The sequence below is a fragment of the Pseudophryne corroboree genome, chromosome 8 (assembly GCF_028390025.1).
Source record: "Pseudophryne corroboree isolate aPseCor3 chromosome 8, aPseCor3.hap2, whole genome shotgun sequence".
Classification (NCBI taxonomy): Eukaryota; Metazoa; Chordata; class Amphibia; order Anura; family Myobatrachidae; genus Pseudophryne; species Pseudophryne corroboree.
Window position 1 is genome coordinate 110,722,511 of NC_086451.1, and position 19,388 is coordinate 110,741,898.

General features: G+C 47.9%; 1 long non-coding RNA gene across 2 annotated transcripts in view; it reads left to right on the forward strand.

The window, feature by feature from the left end:
• Window positions 1-19,388, forward strand: part of LOC134947541 (uncharacterized) — a 60,756-nt gene that overhangs the window by 30,738 nt on the left and 10,630 nt on the right. For both annotated transcript variants that reach the window (XR_010182607.1, XR_010182606.1), the window contains exon 3: window positions 14,326-14,417. This is a non-coding gene — a long non-coding RNA (uncharacterized LOC134947541). The remainder of the gene's footprint in view (window positions 1-14,325; window positions 14,418-19,388) is intronic.

Consider the following 19,388-nt stretch of genomic DNA (forward strand, 5'->3'; position numbering starts at 1 on the left):
AGGCCGGTTTCCGGGCCCACAACATAGTTTTAATGACCTCTTCAGAAAAACCCTTAGCTCTTAAGACGGAAGCTTCAAGAGCCACGCCGTCAAAGACAGCCAGGCTAGGTCCTGGTAGACACAGGGGCCCTGAACGAGGAGGTCTGGGCGTTGTGGAAGTAGAAGTGGACCCTCTGACGATAGGCCTTGCAGGTCTGAGAACCAGTGCCGTCTGGGCCACGCCAGAGCTATGAGAAGCAGATTTCCTTTTTCTTGCTTGAACTTCCAAATTACCCTGGGCAGGAGTGACACCGGAGGGAACACGTACGGCAGCCGAAACCTCCACGGCACTGCCAGCACATCCACGAATGCTGCTTGAGGATCCCTTGTCCTTGCTCCGAAGACCGGAACCTTGTGATTGTGTCGAGACGCCATCAGATCCACATCTGGAAGACCCCACCTTTCCACGAGGAGTTGAAACACTTCTGGATGGAGGCCTCACTCGCCGGCATGCACGTCCTGATGACTGAGAAAGTCCGCTTCCCAATTCAGGACTCCCAGAATGAATATTGCCGATATTACCGGTAGATGGCGTTCTGCCCAACGTAGAATCCGTGAGGCTTCCTTCATTGCCAAACGGCTTCGAGTGCCACCTTGATGATTTATGTAAGCCACTGTGGTGGCGTTGTCTGACTGTACTTGAACAGGACGGTTCTGAATCAAATGCTGGGCTAGGTTCAACGCATTGAAGACCACCCGCAATTCCAGAATGTTGATCGAGAGGAGAGATTCCTCCTTGGTCCACCGACCCTGCAAGGTGTGCTACTCCAGCACCGCGCCACAACCTCTTAGACTGGCATCTGTCGTCAACAGGACCCAGGTGGATATCCAGAAGGGACGGCGTCTGCACAATTGTCTGTCCTGGAGCCACCAGAGTAGCGACAGACGGACCTCAGGAGTCAAAGAGATCATTTGAGACCTGATCCGGTGAGGCAGGCCGTCCCACTTGGCTAGAATCAGCTTCTGGAGGGGGCGAGAATGGAATTGATCATACTCCACCACGTCGAATGCTGATACCATGAGGCCCAGCACCTGCATTGCCGAATGTATCGACACTTGCGGACGAGAAAGGAAGCAACGAATCCTGTCCTGAAGTTTCAGGACTTTCTCCTGAGACAAGAACAACCTCTGGTTGTGAGTGTCCAACAGCGCTCCCAGATGCACCATGCTCTGAGCAGGGACCAGGGAGGATTTCTTCCAGTTGATGAGCCACCCGTGGGCTTGTAGAAACCGGACCGTCATATCCAGATGACGCAGGAGAAGATCTGGGGAATTTGCCAGGATTAACAAGTCATCCAGATACGGCAGTATCCTGACCCCTTGACGGCGGAGTACCACCGTCATCACCGCCATAGCTTTGGTGAATACTCACGGAGCCGTTGTTAAACCAAAAGGTAAAGCCCGAAACTGGTAATGGAGGTTGCCAAGAGCGAACCTCATGTATTGTTGATGTGACACTGCTATAGGAATATGCAGGTAAGCATCCTGTATGTCCAGGGAGACCATGTAGTCCCCAGGTTCCAAGGCCAGAACTATAGAGCGAAGGGTTTCCATACGGAACTTGGAAACCTTCACAAACTTGCTCAGTGCCTTGAGGTTGAGAATGGGCCGGGAGGACCCATTCGGTTTCGGGACTAGAAACAGCGGAGAATAGTACCCCTGGCCCCTCTGAGCAAGAGGCACCTGTACTACGACTCCTGTATCCAGGAGGGTCTGTACCACCGAATGCAGAGTGTTTGCCTTTGTCTGGTCCGACGGGACGTCTGTCTGGCAAAATCGATGAGGGGGTCGGTTTTTGAAGGCTATGGCGTAACCTCGAGTGACGACTTCCCATACCCAGACATCTGAAGTGGTCTTCAACCATTCCTGGGTACACCTAGAAGCCAGCCCCCCACCCTGGGATCCCCCAGGGGGAGGCCCGCCCCGTCATGCGGCAGGCTTATCGGTCTTGGCTGCAGGGTGACGGGCAGCCCAGGCTCTTTTGGGCTTCGGCTTACCAGGTTTGGAAGTGCGGGCCTACTTATGGTACGCCTGACCTTTTGCTTTACCTGAAGGACGAAAGGGGCGAAAGGACGTGCCTTTGGCCTTCGACACAGAAGGAGCTGTATTAGGCAGATACGCAGTTTTGGCAGTAGCCAAGTCAGCCACTATCTTATTTAAGTCCTCCCCAAACAGAATATCCCCCTTGAAAGGGAGTACCTCCAGGGTTTTTCTAGAGTCCAGATCCACAGACCAGGATCTCAGCCACAATATCCTGCGAGACAGGACTGACGTAGTAGAGGGCTTGGCTGCTAGGATACCGGCATCAGAAGCCGCCTCTTTAATATAGCGAGAAGCTGTGACAATATATGACAAGCATTGTCTAGCATGGTTAGAGGAGATTTCAGCTTCTAACTCTAAGGCCCATGCTTCAATAGCCTCTGCCGCCCATGTAGCTACAATAGTGGGCCTTTGTGCAGCACCCTCGGGGGTGTAAATCGCTTTTAGACAACCCTCGACACGTTTATCCGTAGGCTCTTTTAGAGACGTGATGGTAGTGACAGGTAGAGCTGAGGAAACCACCATCCTAGCCACATGTGAGTCTACTGGAGGAGGCGTTTCCCAATTTTTAGACAGCTCTGGTGCGAGGGGATAGCGAGCCAGCATCTTCTTTTGAGGCACAAACTTCGTACCCGGTCTTTGCCAGGGTTCCTGACGTATATCCACTAGGTGATCAGAGTGAGGTAAAACTTGTTTAATCACCTTCTGACGTTTGAACCTACCTGGTTTCTTAGGAGGAACGGATGGCTCGGGATCATCCGTAATCTGCAGAATTAACTTAATAGCCTCCAAAAGATCAGGAACATCCACATGTGAACTACCCTCCCCATCAGCCGTATCTGAGTCAGAACCTGTGGGGTCAGTGTATGTGCTGTCTTCATCAGACGAGATGTCAGTGACAGCAGTGGATTGTGAGGAGACGAGCGCTCGCTTAGAGGACCTCTTGGACTTAGGAGAGCGTTGGTCAGACTTTTTAGTAGTCAGGGACTGGTTCAACTTCTTTAATTGAGCAGATAAATCGTCCGCCCACGGCGGGTTAGCTGCAGGGACCACATACGGTTGTACCGGCATTGGGGGTCCCATAGGGGGTGTTAGTTTATGAACTAGCGTATGCAGAAGCGTGGAAAAAGCGGCCCACGGAGGGTCAGTATGTGCCTCCGTTGCCACAGTCCCACTGGGGGGCAAGGAGCCCCCAGAACCAGAGCCCACAGCTGCTATATTCTCCCCATATGTGCCTGTGGCTTCAGCAACACCAGCAGTGTGTTCCACCCAGAACCGTTACCCTCAGAAGCAGACATGATATAACTTGCAGTATGAGGTAACACAGTACAATTATTAGCAGCACTATATCCCTAAATCCAAACCCCTGCGCAGTGTAGTCAGCACTAGCAGAGATCAAGGAGAGATATGGTGACTAAATCACAGAGAAAAATACGTAATACAGTATATCTTTGTGAAAATCCTATATTAAATAACACCTGACGCACCAAGCCCCCTCAGGTTATAGAATATAGGGATAGCAAGTCGAGTGAAAGACAGGAGATGGACACCACTCAGCTATCAATGCACACACAAATAGTCACAGTTTGTACAATGCAGAGGTTATTACAGACAATAATACTGCACTGGATTAGTTTACACAGCTATATAGTCAATAGATATAACACTACACAGTAAGAAACTGGATGTATATCACAGGGTAATTGTACTATAAACCCCTGACTAAATGCACTCTTTCTTACTAACACTGACTAAAAAGGCAGGTAGAATACTTAAGTGTCATGTAAAGGCACAGCACTGACAACCAGGCGGCTTTACATAGGAGGATTTGCCCAAGCAGTCCCAGGATCAGTGAGCTGAGGGATAATAGCGCCGCAGACACTGACAGGGAGTGAGGAAAAGACAGAGATGCAGCTACAGGGCGGGCACACTTGCTGGAAATGGCGCCCTGGGGCTGGGGGAGGGGCTTCAGGTCTAAGCCTTATCCCCCTTGCTGGCAAAACCACTGGGTACTGTGGGCGATATTAAAATCGGTTTTAAGAGAAAACCTGACCTGCGCCCATGCCCTGGTGATCTAGTGGGATCACCTGTATCCACAGTGTCCACCGCCAGCGCGCGGCCCGCCTCCCACTGACCGCGCCGGATCGCGATACAGACGGGTCCCGCGAGCGGGACCCACTTACCACCTCCCGAAGCGTGGCCACGCGATCCTGGAGAGCCCCAGCCGTGTGTGTCTAACATGAAGAAAACCGGAGCCTCCGCTGTAGGTACCCGGCAACCAGGGCTCGGGAGTGTACAGTGCCGCTGGGGAGAGCTGGAGCTGCAGCAGTGAATGTCACAAGACATTTACCACCGCTGCTGCCCTTGAAGTCTTCACTTTTTACCTCATCAAAAGCTTTCTCAGGGCTGCTTGGAGCAGCCCCTCTGTTAAGTGCCTGCTTACTGCAGCACCAACTGACAAACTGAGCTCCTGTGCTGGGAGGCGGGGTGATATAGGAGGCGGCGCTATGCATCTTGGGAAGAAGGTCAAAGCTTTGAGCCTGTTGGTGCCTCGGATCAAGATCCTACTCTACACCCCATTGTCCAGACTTGTGGAGCCCAGTGTACCCCGCAGCAGAAATAAAAAATTCTAAAACTTTTACTAAAAAAGCTCTGTAGAGCTCCCCTAGCTGTGACCGGCTCCTCCGGGCACATTTTCTAAACTGAGTCTAGTAGGAGGGGCATAGAGGGAGGAGCCAGCCCACACTCTCAAACTGTTAAAGTACCAATGGCTCCTAATGGACCCGTCTATGCCCCATGGTACTAATGTGGACCACAGCATCCTCTAGAACGTAAGAGAAAGTGGAATTAGAACCAAAACCAAAACACAAAACACGAAAAGTGCCAGCCGCACATCTCTAGTAATATAATCTACCTATACAGTCTTTACTCTGCAAATGAGAGGCGGTGTTTAAATAGGATATGTCATTTTAGAAAAATACCCTTCAAATCTATTGTTGGAATAGATTAAATTGTTTTTTGCTGGTCGTAAGTCTTGTGGAAGAATGGAACTACATACAGTACTTAGTAGAACAAATTTCTAAAGGTTCACGTATGGTATGAAATATGAATATGCCTTCTGTCCAAAGAGTGTCACTGTCTAATTTGTCCAAACAGCTGACCAGATAGGGTGATACAGTACATAGGGGCATATTTATTAACATTATTTATACTAAAATAATTATTTTAGTGTCACTGAAATGTATTAAAGGGCCTTTGGAGCAGTTTTTGTGAAACTGCTCCAAACTCTTAATTTCTTTTTAAAAATTTTTTAGTAATCAGATCGCATTTCCCATACTTATAATGTGATGTGGGCAGATTTAAATTAAAAAAATTGTTTAAAAAACCCGCAATGAGCCCTGTGATTACGCAAGCTGCAGCGGGCGTTATCACAGGGAACCCTTCATTACAACTTTCTCTACCCCCCTGCAGAGAAAGCTATGCTGGGAGCGGGCTCGAGCGATCAGCTCAGTTTTATCAGTCCCGGGAGCTGGTGATTGGTGCTCTTGCAGGACTGCTGGTCATCGGGACCTCCTGTGCGGTGCTGTGACTCCCGGTGCAGTAAAGTGATGCTACAAAATGGCAGCGCACAGGATCCGATGCCTGGCAGCCCTGCATGAGCACTGATCACCGGCTCCCTGGACTGGTAAGTATATTTACCGGATGTTGATAAATCGGCTCCTTAGACTCCTGGTGCCCTGGGCAAGCTTCCAAATTGGCTCTGTATCCCCAACTGCCTGTTGGGTAGTCAAAGGATTACACACAGTCCTATAGTATGTTAGAGTTCCACTGGTGACATGGCAGTTACAGTAGGTGTTGCATACCCTTGTATTTATGTTGCAGCAGTCATTTGGGTTGTATTTAACCAGACTTGTAGTGAATAAACAAGTGTGTATAGTATGTATTCATGAAAACTTGTTTATCGTATAGCTCTAAGGGACATACCTATGAGAAGGCAGCTGTCTCAGGCAGAAGGTTTTCTGTGGAAGGAAAATGCAGAAATGAGGAAAGTGACTTCCCATGTTAGAGACCTCTAAATGTGAGTTCCATATAGATGGACAGTCCTGGTGTACTTTCAATTAGGAACACCTGAATTTCCCTACGTAGTGTGGAAGAGAAACCCATTTTTATCAGTATGGAAAAACAATGAGAGCAACTTATGCAAGTTCTGGATAGTGACTTTCAGGGAGCCAAGGTGTACTTGGCAAATAGTTATGGAAATTGGGAAAACTTACTTTTTTTTGTTCTGCACCTCAAAACACAGAATAACTAGACAGATGCCTAAAAGGGCCACTCAGACTGTAATCTCCTCCATCAGATGCTGAGTATCCCATAATCTGAATTTTTGCAGATTTGTAAAATGGATTATACCCACAGTAAACTTGTATAGGTGCTGGGACTGGAGAAGGAGACTCTCTCTAGACAGATGGAAAAAATACATCAAAGTAGAAAAAGAAGCATATCAGCAGAAAGTAAGTGATGATTCTGAAGAGACACAAGTCCTCTATATATGATCTGTCATTGCATTTTTGACTTGGATACAAAGGAACTAGAACTGTAGCAGTAATAAAAGTAATCAGCCCTCCTTGTGATCAGAGCCATCTGTTGGTGCAGACACGGTATGTGGACTTTGTTCCAAGATGGCAACAAATGTTGGGGATGACTTTTTTTGGATGGTAACAAATCTTTTAGGTAACATTAAGGAAGATACCCCATTGAAAATCTTGCCAAATCTCTCAAGGGAAAGACACCTACTGCAGTTGGTATGCTAGACATCAGGCAGATAATGAAATGCGTTAAATTCCAGGTTCAGGCTAGTATAGAAATGGTTTTACAGGACCTACAGTATTTCTGTCAGAGAGATTCTCAAACTCTGATACTTATAGTCAACTAGCTGAAGTACCCGGCGTTGCCCGAGTTTACATTTTCCAGTTAAGTTATCAATGAGTTGGATGCAATTGTCAACATATTAAAGCTAATTTGTAGCTTAGCAGATCTTCCAACACACCCATGTGGTGGCTGTCCTATGTCATTTTTAGTTTTCGAGTATCATCAGTCGCCCTGATCCCCAGCTTCTCTTTATATATATATATATATATATATATATATGTATAAAATGTGTGCCCTTTTAACCCTCTGAAATAAAGGTCAGACGTAATGTTGACTATAAGGCTTGCAGACCACAGGACTATCCTTTATTTCTCTGACGTCCTAAGTGGATGCTGGGGACTCCGTCAGGACCATGGGGATTAGCGGCTCCGCAGGAGACAGGGCACAAAAGTAAAAGCTTTAGGATCAGGTGGTGTGCACTGGCTCCTCCCCCTATGACCCTCCTCCAAGCCTCAGTTAGATTTTTGTGCCCGGCCGAGAAGGGTGCAATCTAGGTGGCTCTCCTAAAGAGCTGCTTAGAGTAAAAGTTTGTTAGGTTTTTTATTTTCAGTGAGTCCTGCTGGCAACAGGCTCACTGCTACGAGGGACTTAGGGGAGAGAAGTGAACTCACCTGCGTGCAGGATGGATTGGCTTCTTAGGCTACTGGACACCATTAGCTCCAGAGGGAGTCGGAACACAGGTCTCACCCTGGGGTTCGTCCCGGAGCCGCGCCGCCGACCCCCCTTGCAGATGCCGAAAAGTGAAGGTCCAGAAACGGCGGCAGAAGACTCTTCAGTCTTCGTAAGGTAGCGCACAGCACTGCAGCTGTGCGCCATTGTTGTCAGCACACTTCATAGCAGCGGTCTCTGAGGGTGCAGGGCGCTGGGGGGGGGCGCCCTGGGCAGCAATGATAGTACCTTATTCTGGCTAAAAATACATCACATATAGCCCCTGGGGGCTATATGGATGTATTTAACCCCTGCCAGGTCTCAGAAAAACGGGAGAAGAAGCCCGCCGAAAAGGGGGCGGGGCCTATTCTCCTCAGCACACAGCGCCATTTTCCCTCACAGAAATGCTGGTGGGAAGGCTCCCAGGCTCTCCCCTGCACTGCACTACAGAAACAGGGTTAAAAAACAGAGAGGGGGGGCACTTATTTGGCGATATGTATATATATATTAAAATGCTATAAGGGAAAAACACTTATATAAAGGTTGTCCCTGTATAATTATAGCGTTTTTGGTGTGTGCTGGCAAACTCTCCCTCTGTCTCCCCAAAGGGCTAGTGGGGTCCTGTCCTCTATCAGAGCATTCCCTGTGTGTGTGCTGTGTGTCGGTACGTGTGTGTCGACATGTATGAGGACGATGTTGGTGAGGAGGCGGAGCAATTGCCTGAAATGGTGATGTCACTCTCTAGGGAGTCGACACCGGAATGGATGGCTTATTTAAGGAATTACGTGATAATGTCAACACGCTGCAAGGTCGGTTGACGACATGAGATGGCCGGCAAACAAATTAGTACCTGTCCAGGCGTCTCAAACACCGTCAGGGGCTGTAAAACGCTCATTTACCTCAGTCGGTCGACACAGACACAGACACGGACACTGACTCCAGTGTCGACGGTGAAGAAACAAACGTATTTTCCTTTAGGGCCACACGTTACATGTTAAGGGCAATGAAGGAGGTGTTACATATTTCTGATACTTCAAGTACCACAAGAAGGGTATTATGTGGGGTGTGAAAAAACTACCTGTAGTTTTTCCTGAATCAGATAAATTAAATGAAATGTGTGATGATGCGTGGGTTTCCCCCGATAGAAAATTATTGGCGGTATACCCTTTCCCGCCAGAAGTTAGGGCGCGTTGGGAAACACCCTTTAGGGTGGATAAGGCGCTCACACGCTTATCAAAACAAGTGGCGGTACCGTCTCCAGATAGGGCCGCCCTCAAGGAGCCAGCTGAGAGGCTGGAAAATATCCTAAAAAGGTATATACACACATACTGGTGTTATACTGCGACCAGCGATCGCCTCAGCCTGGATGTGCAGCGCTGGGGTGGCTTGGTCGGATTCCCTGACTGAAAATATTGATACCCTTGACAGGGACAGTATTTTATTGACTATTTTGCACTCTGGCATCAAGAGTAAGTGCGATGTCCATATCTGCCAGAAGATGTTTATGGACACGACAGTGGTCAGGTGATGCAGATTCCAAACGGCACATGGAAGTATTGCCGTATAAAGGGGAGGAGTTATTTGGGGTCGGTCCATCGGACCTGGTGGCCTCGGCAACAGCTGGAAAATCCACCTTTTTTACCCCAAATCACATCTCAGCAGAAAAAGACACCGTCTTTTCAGCCTCAGTCCTTTCGTCCCCATAAGGGCAAGCGGGCAAAAGGCCAGTCATATCTGCCCAGGGATAGAGGAAAGGGAAGAAGACTGCAGCAGGCAGCTCATTCCCAGGAACAGAAGCCCTCCACAGCTTCTGCCAAGTCCTCAGCATGACGCTGGGGCCGTACAAGCGGACTCAAGTGCGGTGGGGGGTCGTCTCAAGAGTTTCAGCGCGTAGTGGGCTCACGCGCAAGTGGACCCCTGGATCCTACAAGTAGTATCCCAGGGGTACAGACTGGAAATTCGAGACGTCTCCCCCTCGCAGGCTCCTGATGTCTGCTTTACCAACGTCTTCCTCCGACAGGGAGGCAGTATTGGAAACAATTCACAAGCTGTATTCCCAGCAGGTGATAATCAAAGTACCCCTCCTACAACAAGGAAAGGGCTATTATTCCACACTATATTGTGGTACTGAAGCCAGACGGCTCGGTGAGACCTATTCTAAATGGGAAATCTTTGAACACTTACATACAAAGGTTCAAATCAAGATGGAGTCACTCAGAGCAGTGATAGCGAACCAGGAAGAAGGGGACTATATGGTGTCCCTGGACATCAAGGATGCTTACCTCCATGTCCCAAATTGCCCTTCTCACCAAGGGTACCTCAGGTTCGTGGTACGGAACTGTCACTATCAGTTTCAGACGCTGCCGTTTGGATTGTCCACGGCACCCCGGGTCTTTACCAAAGTAATGGCCGAAATGATGATTCTTCTTCAAAGAAAAGGCGTCTTAATTATCCCTTACTTGGACGATCTCCTGATAAGGGCAAGGTCCAGAGAACAGTTGGAAGTCGGAGTAGCACTATCTCAAGTAGTTCTACGACAGCACGGGTGGATTCTAAATATCCAAAATCGCAGCCGTTTCCGACGACACGTCTGCTGTTCCTAGGGATGGTTCTGGACACAGTCCAGAAAAAGGTGTTTCTCCCGGAGGAGAAAGCCAGGGAGGTATCCGAGCTAGTCAGGAACCTCCTAAAACCAGGAAAAGTGTCAGTGCATCATTGCACAAGAGTCCTGGGAAAAATGGTGGCTTATTACGAAGCGATTCCATTCGGCAGATTCCACGCAAGAACTTTTCAGTGGGATCTGCTGGACAAATGGTCCGGATCGCATTTTCAGATGCATCAGCGGATAACCCTATCTCCAAGGACAAGGGTGTCTCTCCTGTGGTGGTTACAGAGTGCTCATCTTCTAGAGGGCCGCAGATTCGGCATTCAGGATTGGATGCTGGTGACCACGGAGGCCAGCCTGAGAGGCTGGGGAGCAGTCACACAGGGAAAAAATTTCCAGGGAGTGTGATCAAGTCTGGAGATTTTTCTCCACATAAATATACTGGAGCTAAGGGCAATTTACAATGCTCTAAGCTTAGCAAGACCTCTGCTTCAAGGTCAGCCGGTATTGATCCAGTGGGACAACATCACGGCAGTCGCCCACGTAAACAGACAGGGCGGCACAAGAAGCAGGAGGGCAATGGCAGAAACTACAAGGATTTTTCGCTGGGCGGAAAATCATGTGATAGCACTGTCAGCAGTGTTCATTCCGGGAGTGGACAACTGGGAAGCAGACTTCCTCAGCAGGCACAACCTCCACCCGGGAGAGTGGGGACTTCATCGGGAAGTCTTCCACATGATTGTGAACCGTTGGAAAAGACCAAAGGTGGACATGATGGCGTCCCGCCTGAACAAAAAACTGGACAAGTATTGCGCCAGGTCAAAAGACCCTCAGGCAATAGCTGTGGACGTTCTGGTAACACCGTGGGTGTACCAGTCGGTGTATGTCTTCCCTCCTCTGCTTCTCATACCCAAGGTATTGAGAATTATAAGACGTAGAGGAGTAAGAACTATACTCGTGGCTCCGGATTGGCCAAGAAGGACTTGGTACCCGGAACTTCAAGAGATGCTCACAGAGGACTCATGGCCTCTGCCGCTAAGAAGGGACTTGCTTCAGCAAGTACCATGTCTGTTCCAAGACTTACCGCGGCTGCGTTTGACGGCATGGCGGTTGAACGCCGGATCCTAAGGGAAAAAGGCATTCCGGAAGAGGTCATTCCTACCCTGGTCAAAGCCAGGAAGGAGGTGACCGCACAACATTATCACCACATGTGGCGAAAATATGTTGCGTGGTGTGAGGCCAGGAAGGCCCCATGAAGAAATTTCAACTCGGTCGTTTCCTGCATTTCCTGCAAACAGGAGTGTCTATGGGCCTCAAATTGGGGTCCATTAGGGTTCAAATTTCGGCCCTGTCGATTTTCTTCCAGAAAGAATTGGCTTCAGTTCCTGAAGTCCAGAAGTTTGTCAAGGGAGTACTGCATATACAACCCCCTTTTGTGCCTCCAGTGGCACTGTGGGATCTCAACGTAGTTCTGGGATTCCTAAAATCACATTGGTTTAAACCGCTCAAATCTGTGGATTTGAAATATCTCACAGGGAAAGTGACCATGCTGTTGGCCCTGGCCTAGGCCAGGCGAGTGTCAGAATTGGCGGCGTTTGTCTCAAAAAAGCCCATATCTGATTGTCCATTCGGACAGGGCAGAGCTGCGGACTCATCCCCAGTTTCTCCCTAAGGTGGTGTCAGTGTTTCACCCGAACCAGCTTATTGTGGTACCTGCGGCTACTAGGGACTTGGAGGACTCCAAGTTGCTAGATGTTGTCAGGGCCCTGAAAATATAGTTTCCAGGACGGCTGGAGTCAGGAAAACTGACTTGCTGTTATCCTGTATGCACCCAACAAACTGGGTGCTCTTGCTTCTAAGCAGACGATTGCTAGTTGGATGTGTAGTACAATTCAGCTTGCACATTCTGTGGCAGGCCTGCCACAGCCAAAATATGTAAATGCCCATTCCACAAGGAAGGTGGGCTCATCTTGGGCGGCTGCCCGAGGGGTCTCGGCTTTACAACTTTGCCGAGCTGATACTTGGTCAGGGGCACACCCTGACTGAGGAGGACCTGGAGTTCTCTCATTCGGTGCTGCAGAGTCATCCGCACTCTCCCGCCCGTTTGGGAGCTTTGGTATAATCCCCATGGTCCTGACGGAGTCCCCAGCATCCACTTAGGACGTCAGAGAAAATAAGAATTTACTTACCGATAATTCTATTTCTCGTAGTCCGTAGTGGATGCTGGGCGCCCATCCCAAGTGCGGATTGTCTGCAATACTTGTACATAGTTATTGTTACAAAAATCGGGTTATTATTGTTGTGAGCCATCTTTTCAGAGGCTCCGCTGTTATCATGCTGTTAACTGGGTTCAGATCACAGGTTGTACAGTGTGATTGGTGTGGCTGGTATGAGTCTTACCCGGGATTCAAAATCCTTCCTTATTGTGTACGCTCGTCCGGGCACAGTATCCTAACTGAGGCTTGGAGGAGGGTCATAGGGGGAGGAGCCAGTGCACACCACCTGATCCTAAAGCTTTTACTTTTGTGCCCTGTCTCCTGCGGAGCCGCTAATCCCCATGGTCCTGACGGAGTCCCCAGCATCCACTACGGACTACGAGAAATAGAATTATCGGTAAGTAAATTCTTATTTTCTACTGTATCATTTATGGAGGATGTGGTTAAAGTACTAATAGTCGGGATCCAGATGGTCAGAATCCCAACACATCCAAGAGGTAAGTATGGGGGTTAGGGTTAGGCTCGGGCGGTGGGGGATGGTAAGGCACTAGGGGGATGGTTAGAGTTAAGGTCCAGGGTGGGAGGAAGGGGTAAGGAGTAGGGCAGGCTAGGAATACTTACTGGGATGTGTTGGGATTCTGCTGTCTTCTGATTGTTGGGATACCAACTGACAGTATTTTGTACCCAACCCCATCTACGAAACTTTGATTAGTTCAGTATTCTATAGCTATATATTCATTTTGATCCCAAACTGACCCTTGGCAGAAATCTTGTCTTCTACGCCAAGTATTTCTATCACACCGTTCGTACTAGGCTACTCTTCCGTGTGAGATTCAGTGATACTGTCAACAGTGCCTGCACCAACGAACACCTCTGCTCAGCAGTAAAGTGTAATCAATGGCAGTGTCAAGTGTGAAATTCACAGATTACTGTGGTGGTGGTGGTGGTAAGCATACCTTGAGGCTCATCTGGAGGATTACAGTATACAGTAAATGAAAAGCTATTTTCTGAGTCTGAGCTGCAGTAGGGAAATCAATTGGAGGTCTTTCACTGGGACCCGGAAGCTGAACACCTGGAACATAATACAGTAAGTACATGCAGGGCAGTTATCTCCAGCAGATCTCCAGGGTTCAGGTCTGTGGCTTGTAGGATGTCTGGAAATGTGCCACCGGGCAGATTGTGTCACCTTTTGGCTTTGCACCCTACACAGCAAGACTGAGAGCACAACCTCGTTTGCAGTTCGGTGTTACAATAGTGAAGACCTGGACAATCTGTGGCTTTCCAGCTGTTAAACTACAGGTCCCAGCATGCCCTATCACGGTTTTGATATTAGGGAATGCTAAAACTATGGCAGGGCATGCTGGATTATGTAGTTTCATAACAGCTGGAAAACCACAGGTTGGCCAGGCCTACAATAGTGGTATTTTAGTGACCTCACTGATACTTTGAAATGAGAAGGCGCTATTGAGATATAATGTTTATGGTATGATAGACTTTTTTTAGCATACCATGTTATATTATATATTATATCCTGTATATTCATTCAGTTTTGTTTTTACACTGTGGTGATTTTTTGTTTGTGTGTATATGTATGTATGTATGTATGTATGGTGTGTGTGTGTGTGTGTGTGTGTGTGTGTGTGTGTGTGTGTGTGTGTGTGTGTGTGTGTATATATATATATATATATATATATATATATATATATAAAATTATTTTAATACATTTTGGGTGATGGCACACTATATTTTCCCCTTAATTAGCCAATGAATGAACTATGATTGCATGATTTATGCTCCTGATTTTATTGTGCACATGGAAATTGCTCTTTAATCCCAGTTTATCTTCAGAACAGGAACAGTGGAAAGCTTTGCAACTTTCTATCAGTTTGCAAGAAGCAAACTCAATCAGTACAAGTTTGAAGAAACAGACTGTTTTCCAGGTGAAATCTTAACTTTGAACTCTCCTTTTATTCCTTGCAGTTTCCCCTAAATGTATCTAGAAGGCGTCCTTTCATCTGACAAAGCTGGTAGAGCAGAGCTGGCCAAACCAGTCCTTGAGATCTACCAACAGTTCACATTGGGGGTAATTCCAAGTTGATCGCAGCAGTATTTTTTTTAGCAGTTGGGCAAAACAGGGTTGCCGACATTCTGGCTGCTCTCTGCGGGAGAGAGCAGCCAGGTCAGCACAGCAAGGGGGCAAGGGAGGGCTGGATGTGCTGAGGAGGTGGTCCGGAGGCGGGACGGAGGTGGAGCAAGGGCTGGACGGGGGCGGAGCAAGGGCGGGGTCTCACTGACGCCCGCTTTAAGCCACGCCCCCGCTCTGTAATGCCGCGATCTCCTGCATTACACTGCAGGGGGCGTGGCTATGACGACGCGATTCTGCAAGAATCGCGTCATCAACTGCCCGGACCGCCCACTTTACACACAAAGTGGGCGGACGGGCAGGGGGACCCCCGATTCCGGTAGACTTGCCTGCTCTTCCGTGGGGCCAGGAGGGACACCCGATTTTCGGGAGCCTCCCGGCCATTCCGGGACAGTAGGCAAGTATGGGGCAAAACCATGTGCACTGCAGGGGAGGCAGATATAACATGTACAGAGAGAGTTAGATTTGGGTGTGGTGTGTTCAATCTGCAATCTAATTTGCAGTGTAAAAATAAAGCAGCCAGTATTTACCGTGTGCACAGAAATAAAATAACCTACCCAAATCTAACTCTTTCTGCACATGTTATATCTGCCTCCCCTGCAGTGCACATGGTTTTGCCCAACTGCTAAAAAAAATACTGCTGCGATCAACTTGGAATTACCCCCATTGTCCAGACCACCTAGCTGGTGCACAGGTGTAGTCATTACTAATAAAGATGTGCTGCATTCATTCTTAACTGACCATTCTACAGATCTCCAGGAGGCCTGGAAAACATGAACTGTTGGTAGATCTCAAGAACTGGTTTGGCCAGCTCGGTGGTAGAGACTGTAGACCCTAACATACATTTTTAGCAGATGTTGCATTTCTCCTGCAGGGTCCACAGGTTATCCACAGGATAAACATTGGGATATGAGGCAGCAACAGCGGATTGGCACCAACGATCAAAGCTTTCGGCCTCCCAGAATCCACTATAGCCCCGCCTCCTGGCTCAGGCAATTCAGTTTTGTTTGGTGCGGCAGGAGTCGGACCATGGTCAATGGCCTGCTGGTTTTTAGCAGCCATAAGCTTTTTAAAATATTATTTTTATGGTCTTACTATTTGTTTGAGTGATCTTTCTAAAAAGCGTCTTACACGTACCTTTGAGTCACTCCAACAACTCCCCGACGGGTCGCGACAACACTTACCCATGTGTACAGTGCTGTTTCAGCAGGTGTCTGTGTGGGATGCACTAGCAAGTCCAGCAAATGTTACTAGGCTGTGGCCGGAGCACGGGGAGAAGGTAAGGCATCGGTTCCACTTAGTAGGGGAAACGCGAGACACAGCCGCACTGTTTCGGGATGGAGACTACCGAACAGTCGCTGATGTGGCTGCCACCTTGGGTGCACCAGCGCTAGGCCTCAGGGATCAGAGGCCCCAGGAGTAGAATGAGGCCGCGATCCCTAGGGTTGATGTCAGAAGTAGGGAGTAAGATGCTCCCTTGGTCACCCCTCCCCTCGGTTCATGACCAGTTTCCTCCGAGTTTCCCTCCATGAACGGAGTTCTCGCTTCCATCTGAGATTCAGTGTATCTAAAAGGACCCAGTCACAGCATAGGCGGCTGTATGACTGGTGCGTCAGTGTTCACTTGGGCGTCTGTGTTCACTGTAGGTTCACAGGGGGGTTGTGTACACTAATAGCGTCTGGATCCACTCAGCGTTCACTAATGTATTGAACGATCCTGGAAACGGGGTGAAGTCTCCCTGTATCCCACTCTCCTGAGTCGGGGGATACAGCACTACGTCTCTATCTACCTTTGAGTACGAATAGTTGGATAAGTGCTTGATGCATACGAGTCTGTAAACTATTGCTGCTGTTTATTTCGCTGAGTGACTGAATACATTTAAACTCCTATATAAGGTAATGCAGTAATATGTTTCTCCTACATACTTGAAATGTATCTGTAGTTGATTATGTGCTCATATTGCTTATTATACTAATGTATAACCTGTGACTGATTGCTAGTGTGATTGCTGACTTTACTATAATTCTGTCAGTTTTCTGTTTATTCCGATCCTCAATGCTGGTGCAAAAGCAGGGTGGAATCGGATTGTATGTCACTTTAACAAATTTTAAAGTGATTTCAGTCACAAATTGTGTAGTAACACTGCATAGGTGTGTGATTTATTTATCATGTCTAAGTGAGGCAAGAGTGAGGAGGATACACTCTCCACTGCAGCACCAACACTCAGTTCATATTTGTCTTGCAAAGCTGGGTTAACCTCTCAGGATCTGGTTCAAAATAGATTATGTGCAAATTGTTTTAGCTTTCACCAAAGCCTCCTGAATAATCCAAGGCAGGCACAGGTTCAAGTTGAACCCCCATGGGCTACTTTTGCACAGATATTATCCAGTATAGCTGAGTGGATAACGCCAGCTCCTATACCAGGGATAGGTTACCTTATTAACCCTTACATGCAACAATCCAACTGGGGTTTATCACATCCAGTACAGGAATCTGCAGCCTCTCAACAAAGACAGGCTGAAAGGCCGGTGGTAAGTAAATCACATAGACATGAAACAACATCTTCACAGTCTACACATGTTTCAGAAGAGGACTCATCAGAGGATGAGGACTCATCGCACTCCGGGTCTGCATACAGAGACGAGGATGAAGGCCTTAGCTCAGTGGACATACCTGAGCTAATTAGTGCTATTAAAGCCATTCTATCCTTAGAGGAGCAGCAGAACCTTTGTTAAAATCTAAGGCACCTGTGTTTAAACGTCTCAAAACAGTTAGGACTGAGTTTCCTGGGTCAGAACAGCTGACGGAAATTATGCAAGAGGCTTAAGTTACACCCAGTAAGAAGTTTAGAATTTCAAAGAAATGGAGTCCAATTATCCTCTTCCGGCTGGGGACTGTTTAAAAAGGGAAGTGGCTTCCAAAGTAGATATGCATGTCATTTTGATTGGTGTGAAAATCTACATTACCTCTGCCTTCAACATTATTAAATGATGTCACTGATAGGAAAATAGATGTTTTTTTAAAAACCATTTTCTCCTTGTCTGGAGCAATCGTAAGACCAGCTATGGCTTCAGCCTGGATGGCAAAAGCAGTGGCAGCCTGGGATGATGCACTGAAGGATGATCTTTCATTGGTATCTAGACCAGAGCCGGATTAAGGGGGGAGCCCAGGGGACACATTACCAAGGCCGGCCTTAGGCATATACAAACTAGGCAAATGCCTAGGGCATTTGGTATGCTTAGGGGCACCAGCAGCTTCTGCTGATTAAAATGATATGTGGCATGCCTATATTCTGTTTGTGACTACGGCTGTATCTGCATACTGAATGCTACGTTGCGTGTATTCCTGGAAACCACTGTAATGTAGCATTTCGTATGCAGATACAGCCGTAGTCGCACACAGAATATAGACATGCCGCATATCATTTTAATCAGCAGAAGCTGCTTGTGCATCCTAGCCACATAGTAATGCAAATAAGATGCATTTTCATAAACAAAAGGCGCCCGACGTTAGCAGAGCCAGGCATTTCCTGCAGAACTAGTGGCAGTGCTAGGGGGCACCAGCCAAAATCTTGCCTAGGGCATCATATTGGTTAGGGCCGGCTCTGCACATTACCCTGGGCCCCCCAAATCTAAGGGCCCCTCGTGCCTGCCGTCAAGAACTGGCAGTTTGCATGTTTTTGTTTTTTTAATGAAGTTCAGACGAATTTGCACCCGGCGACTAGCGCACGCAGGGGGAAGTAGGTTTTTGACTACCTAGAAACCCCCATGCCGCAATCCATCGCAGGTGGTGACCGATGTTTTGTTGTTTTTTATATACACACAGTGTGTGGGTGTATATATATATGTATATGCAGTATAGAAATGGTGGCCAATGTTTTGCTTTATTATAACATTCAGGATACCATGATGTAGGTTATTATAAAACATTGGTGTATCCTGCGGGCGTCTGTGAGTCTTCATTTCTGGATGATGAACAGTCCATGAGTGCCACCATTTCTACACTGCATATTACATGACTGTTGGAAGGCACTGCGGCAGGTTACAGAGTGCATAATGCCTCAGTCTCCGCCTCCTATACTTGGCTCCACCCCCTCTAGAAGCCCCCCTTCACCCACAGGCACTAACGAACGGCCGTGAATGCTCTTCACAGAGCGCTCTGATCAACAGAGCTCTCTGTACTGGACACATAACTCAAAGTGGAAGGAGCTGCTGAGCATGTGTAGCAGCAGCTCCTGTGCTTACCCGTATAATGTATATAGGAAGGGGAGATTCCTTACATTTTTATATATGTAGTTACAGTATTTTGGAATCAAAAGCAGACTCCAAGAAAGTGAAGTTTCCTTCTGCATACAAATCCAAGTCTAAATTTCCAGCTTTTCGGCCCTTTCGGACTCAAGAAAAAGCAAAATGAAAGGGTTATGGCAAACCGTCTCAATCTGACAAGTCTGGTAAGACTAAAAAGCATTGGGCTACCAGAGGGCTGGCTTCCAAGTCAGAAGAAAAGCCATCAGCCTGATGGTGTGGGCCTTCACCTGGGGGATCCCAGGGTGGGAGGCCGACTTTTTAATTTTGCACTGATCTGGCAGCAGTCCACCACGAATACCTGAGTGCAAGAAGCGGTATCTCATGGTTATACATTTGCCTTCAAAAAAACACCATCTTTAAAGGTTTTTTTTTGTACCAGCCCGTCTTCAGTGGAAACGAAGGCCAGGGCTTTGCAAGAGGCAGTTCGGAAGTTGCTTCAGTCAGGAGTGATAATTCCAGGT